At 40.4% G+C, this 6,407-nt stretch overlaps 2 pseudogenes across 1 annotated transcript; one reads left to right on the top strand and one right to left on the bottom strand.

Moving 5' to 3' along the window:
- The first annotated feature begins 1,551 nt into the window (after window positions 1-1,551).
- On the top strand, window positions 1,552-2,520 carry LOC149159396 (phenylcoumaran benzylic ether reductase IRL1 pseudogene; annotated as a pseudogene). The gene is made up of 3 exons (XR_016261275.1): window positions 1,552-2,076; window positions 2,199-2,333; window positions 2,482-2,520. The product of XR_016261275.1 is annotated as a phenylcoumaran benzylic ether reductase IRL1 pseudogene (transcript).
- Window positions 2,521-4,609: 2,089 nt separating this feature from the next.
- Window positions 4,610-5,821, bottom strand: LOC149159395 (ABC transporter C family member 5 pseudogene; annotated as a pseudogene).
- Window positions 5,822-6,407: the final 586 nt, after the last annotated feature.

Here is a 6,407-nt window from a genome sequence, read left to right as displayed (position 1 = left end):
GGGAGATGCCTGTACCGCGATCATTACCCAGTCAATCATTAGATAATTCCTATAGTAAGGTGGGCTTCACATACTGGAACGAGACTCGCTGGACTATATCCAGGTTAGGTGTAAACATACTATGGAGGTGGGCACATACCGGAACGAGATCTGCCAGAATAGGGTTTTGGAAAACCCTGACTCAAGTATCAACACCTCTCTGTGCAAAACCCCGCTCATCTGATTCCTGAATCTGGTTCGCTCCTCTCCTTCTGGGCGAGTGGCTACGCTCCTTGGCAGTCCTAGTTGGGTTGAATTTTCACTGCTTGTCTCAGACCTTATTCTCCCCCTGTAGGCCATGTTTGTTCATGCTCAAAGGCAGTTTCATTCCTCTGCAACAATGCATCCTGGTTTTATTGAAAAAACGTATTGCAGAGATTGCAGAATAGGGTTTTGGAAAACCCCGACTCATGCTACCGGAGCCCAAGCACTATGATGCAATAAATAGATAACGAGAATCTCCTATAATAACTCACCTTAATGCAGCGATACAGACAGATGAATCAGCTAGCACTAAAGCGTTAGGCCAAAGCAAGGGCAGGAAATGCGGGACGGAAAAGGCACAGCACCACATAAGCTATAGGACTGGGATATCACTAGAGCAGAGGGCAGGTGGGACAAGGGGTAAGGGGCAATAGAACAAGCTAACGAGCGCGCACGAGTAAGGTAGCAAGCGAGGCAAGCAAAGAACAGAGGAGGAATCCGTCTTCAACGATTACGGATAGAAGGTAGGTGGCTAGGGAAAGACCTACTAAGTACCCTTTAAAGGATATATAAAACACAGCCATTTGAAGGATCTACCTGAATTTCATTTCTCTCACCTTCATTCTTGCTCGTTTGTTGATCCTCTTCTTCCAAATCTGGGATCCCTTCTTCTTCCCTCACCTGATTCATCTCCCTGATGCATCTTCATCGAAAACTTGACTCAATCTCATCTGACCATTGTATGTATAAAGACTATCGAGCGAGAGTGAGCGCGAGGTAAATGGATTGAAGAAATCCCAGGTTGAATCTTGAGGAAGCGAGGGTAGTGGGGAAAGGCCCATGGAGTTTTCCTCCCAAGCTCCACGACTCCTACAGGACACAAGCTCACAACTCCTACGATGGGATCGATCCGCGGAGGTGTATGATACAAGCTGCCACTGGTACCTGTCACGGTTGTCCTGCTCTTCAGCCACGTTTCAATCATGCATTATGAAACGTTATGTTGAACCACGTCGCTTGTTATGTTCAACCATTGCTTTTAACGATTCAAACTTTTGTTACGTTCAACCTTTGCTTTTAACGATTCAAACTTTTTCTCGCCCTTCGCTTTTAACGATTCAAACTTTTTCTCTGCAACTTTAATTTCTCCATTGTGCTGCTGGTTGATAAATATTCTTCAAATAACAGAAGTGTGTCAGCCCTTTCTCCGTTGTTTGGGTTCCTCTTGAAGGACTGATTTTGGCTGTTTTTTCAACATTTTAGTATTTAATTTCTTAACTGTGTGCTCTGTTGTTTTTGCAGGCTGTGTGTTGTAAATTGAAGCGTACTGATCGCATTCAACAATGGTGCTTAAGCATTAACTAGACGTTGAAAACGATAAAAATGCACATTTCAGATGCCTCCTCTATTCTGTATGTCTCATGTAGCTAGTCAGACAGAAGGTTGCAAAACACATCGGAGTTTCATTTCTTGCCACTGGATTGAGAGCTTGCCGGAGTAATTTATCTGACTCTGAATTGGAGAATTAATTGTTGTAATCTAAATTTCCTAAAATTTCTTTTCAAAACAAAATTGTTACAGGCCACTCTGCCTATTAATAGCACACAACCTTGGCATTCTCACAAAAGTAAAATCCTTTGATCGGAAAACGATATGGCGAGCAGCAGGATTCTGATAATTGGTGCAACAGGTTCCATTGGTCGCTATATTGCGAAAGCCAGTATTGCTAGTGGCCATCCCACATTTGTTCTGGTCAGAGAATCCACGGCTTCTAATCCTGAGAAAGCCCAGCTCCTCGAGTCCTTCAAGGCCTCAGGAATATCTCTAGTCCAGGTAATCTCATTAATCTCTTAATTGTTTCCAAACCCACTGCTATTCTATCAAGTAATCATGTTATGATGACCAAAATTTAATCCTATGATCAGTTTCACATTAGAAAATTCAATTTTCTACAGGGATCTCTGGACGATTACCCAAGCCTACTGAAGGCAATTAAGTTGGTGGATGTAGTGATCTCCACAGTAGGCGCAGCGCAGGTAGCAGATCAGTATAGTATTATCAATGCTATCAAAGAGGTTGGCACTATTAAGGTATCAAGAGCTGCTCTGAAACAGCTATGCATTGGATTTGTTTGCTTGATAGATAATATAATCTCCTTACCATATTTTAATGAATGGAAAATTTGATATCCGGTTGGGTTGGGTTGGGTATGGTATGGTATTTTACATGATGATACAGAGGTTTTTGCCATCTGAGTTCGGGACTGCTGAAGAGTAAAGTTTACAATGTCTACTTTAAATTTTCAATAATAATTCATTTCAACAATAATAATTCATTTCAAATGACATAGATGATATTGTATACTACAAATTGCCACGGAATTTGGACAATTGACAGGTCTGATAGTAGTTTGTTGTGAAATCAGCTCAGGAAAAACAAAAAATGCGTGTTGCTTCTGTTTGTGCCCTTTATCTGTGAGGGCTGTGGTTTAGTAGTTGGGATTGGGGGATGTTATGCAAAGAGCCCAGGTTCAAACCCTAGTGGGTGTAGAGTTGTTCCTATTAGACTACCTAAAAATTAGGGAAACTTTTATTAGTACAGTTATGAATAACTACTACAGCACAATGTCACAGTGTGTGCATAGCAATTTTAAATATAAGTGACCAAAGCAAATAGCTACTCTACCACCAGTTGTCTGAATACTTTTTCTGTTTGCATGATAATTTTCAGTTTTTGTCAGGACGAGCATGCAAACTTCTATTTTTAGGTCAGATACATTACTTCCTTGACAACATTTATGGTACATTTACGTGCAGGGTAGAGGCACTGTCGCAGTCATGCCAGGAAAAAAACCTGAATCACTTTTGATTTGCATTTGTGTTCAATGCCACAGTTGCTATTAAGAATTTTTAATATACCATGGTTGAACTATACATCTCCAAGTTTTGAATCAATCTTACAAGTTTTGAACCTGATATTTTGAGGCCTGTGAAGAAGGTTATGTTTGCCATGGGTTACAGTCACTGAGATAGCCCCCGGGGAACTTGCTGACCATTGCTGAAGTTTGTTACCTGTCATAAAGGTCGGATTCACATCAAGGAAGTTCAGTTTGTTGCATGGCCTTGTTTCTCATGTGACTACAATGGAGCCTTTGATTTTGCTACATTCATCAAGCTGAATTTAGTCCATTGTAGTACAAGAAAAATATTGATGGGATTGTCCAGTGACTACAGTAGTTTTCCAGTTTTAAGGACTCTATGACACTTTTAAAGAATTATTATCGCATTAAACTTTATTTTAACTTTTCATATTTGTCAAGATAAATTTTCAGTACTGAAGGGTCTCTTTTGAGTTTCAGGTAATTTTTGAAACTTCTGAAAGAATAAGGTTGTTTTCAATTGTAACTCTTCATTTCTTTTATAATGGTGAACAAAACAAGGAGATATGGAAATTATGATCATGGAATTGCTCAATGTTCTTGTGTATCTTGTTGTATATTAATAGTAAATCCAAACAGCTTAGACAGATCCTGTTGTGAGGCTGAGAAGCCTAGTGGATAGGAAGCTAATTTTACTTGTGATGAGTCCTATCAGTCAAATACGGAAAAGGGATTCTATTTGTCATCGTTGGTCAGATACAGATAAAAATTCAACTTGATGTGTGACATATACCACTGTCTTTGATGCCAGAACTCCAGGCAGGCACTCCTGTTATATTATATGGTCAGTTAAGGAGGCATTGGACTATACATTCAAATAAAAGTTCACTTTGACAGTCTACAAATTCATTAAATCTTTCTAAATTGGAGATCGTAAGAAGCAGTACTTTAAAGAGCTGAGTCCTTGTATGTGCATCAACAACACTAAAAGGGTCATCGAGAAGATAGATACCTGCATCCTGGTAGATTGCTCGAGCAAGCTGCAGCCTTTGCTTTTGTCCACCACTCGAATTGATGCCTCTTTCACCAATCTCTGTTTGATCCCCATGAGAAAACAATTCTAGGTCTTTCTTGAGAACACATGCTTCAAGTACACCTTCATACCTGGTTTTATTCATCTTGTTCCTGAATAAGATGTTATCTTCAATTTTCCCACTTTGAATCCATGGAGACTATGGAACATAAGCTATGGTACCACTGACCTTCACAGTGCCTGCCCTGTTCAACCCTTCTCAGCTCTTGGAGCCTACGTAGATATATGGTTTCCCAAGCTTGCAGTTTCAGTAACCTCATACTCTTTAAAATCTCCGAGGTAGCCTTCATGCGTCTATCTTTTGCCTACATTATCTTACCCTGATATTTCTCTTGTAGTTTAGCAAAAGGTGTATTGCCCACCATGACTCCAATTGTGTATTGCCCACCATGACTTCAACTGTGGCTACAAGCCCTGCTGATATCATGCATGTACCAGGCAAAAGCTCCAATATCCTTGCCTGCAAATGCATTGCATTGCAGCTCTTCTTCCTGAACAAAAGTAGCTATTCGGTTTAATGACACTTTACATTGAGCAATCATGGAAACCAGTTCCGGAAGATTATATATAGGTTCCTGAAGGATTTGGAAAGTTTCTAAGGCAGAAAGCACTTTACCTGCAGTCAATGGAACCCCCATTAGCAAGCAGGTACCAAATGTAATAGCAGACACGAAGGTTCGTAGATAGCCCTGTTCAACCCTTCTCAGCTCTTGGAGCCTACGTAGATATATGGTTTCCCAAGCTTGCAGTTTCAGTAACCTCATGCTCTTTAAAATCTCCGAGGTAGCCTTCATGCGTCTATCTTTTGCCTACATTATCTTACCCTGATATTTCTCTTATAGTTTAGCAAAAGGTGTATTGCCCACCATGACTCCAACTGTGGCTACAAGCCCTGCAATAGATGCCATGCCAAGATTCTTGTATAGAATTACTAATGCAAGGAGGACTTGTAGAGGGAGAAGCCAGATATCATGCATGTACCAGGCAAAAGCTCCAATGCGTTCCACATCCACACTCATATAATTTATGATTTCACCAACAGTATGCTTCTGTCTAGATCTGTTAGACAGACGCAAGCCCTTTCTATATACAAGAGCTGTGAGGCCTGATCTAACCCGCATCCCAAGCTGCTGGGCTCCAAAATACCATTGTCTCTGGGCCAATGACTCAATCATCTTTGCACCAAAGAAAACAGAGGCCAGCACATAGCCTTCATAGGAAAAATGCTCTGTTCCTCCCAAGTACTCTACGAACAAGTTTATCAGATATGGACCTATATATGTTGCACAGCTAAATATGGCTACAAACAAAGCATTGATTATCATTCCCTTCCAAACAGATGACAAAATGGCCTTTAGCATTGATGGGTTCTGTATATTTGTCTCGACCTTTTGGCAGCACCAGTTGGTTTCAAGTACTCGATATGACTCTTCAGCAGTATCCTTGCCTGCAATATTTGGTACATCATCAACCTCTAAAGTCTTCTTGTATCCCATGGCAAACAAGGGGTTGAGCCAATGGAATTTCATCAGGCTCCAAACATTGGCTCTGGAATATGGAGTCAACTGATTAATATGGCATATCTCATGTTGAGGATTTTGTTCCATGTTGATATGGCCATTATTAGAAAGCCACTTTGGTTGTGGGGTTTTATCTAAAAGCGGCTGCTGAAGATCATGTGGGGAAAACAATTTAGTAAATTAGCTTACATTGTATTGAAGCTAGAATGAACTGAGCTACTTAGGAAAAAATTACATTGCAGTTATGGCTAATGTTTTCTTTTTCTCTCGAATTATTCTAAGTGAGACCTTGTCCATTATAACTTCTTCTCCATCGCTCTCATTTTAAAGAAACAGGTTGGTTGCCCTTTTGAGGATTTCAAACCTATATCTTGTTGCAATACTATATATAAGATCTTAGCTAAGGTCATGGTTCCTTGTTTAGAGCCCATCCTTAAATCCTCCACTTTGTCCCAGGCAGATCATCTATCTAAGAAGTGTTGGAGTAAACTATGTAAAGAAGCACTGGAGCTCTCAGCTGGTACTTTTAGTATATGCGAAATTGTTGATGGCACTTCCATGGAATCAACAGACATCAGGGTATAGAGTCTTCGGTAGAATCTTTCGTTTGCAATGTTGAAAACAGAAGAGATTTTCGTTCTTTGTGGCTATCAGTGGACAGCCAGATGGATTT

Source organism: Pinus tabuliformis, chromosome 5_2, assembly GCF_031772625.1.
Source record: "Pinus tabuliformis cultivar Carrire ecotype Pingquan chromosome 5_2, CPIR1, whole genome shotgun sequence".
Taxonomy (NCBI): Eukaryota; Viridiplantae; Streptophyta; class Pinopsida; order Pinales; family Pinaceae; genus Pinus; species Pinus tabuliformis.
Note: the sequence above shows the minus strand (reverse complement) of the source record. Positions and strands in the feature narration are given on the sequence as shown.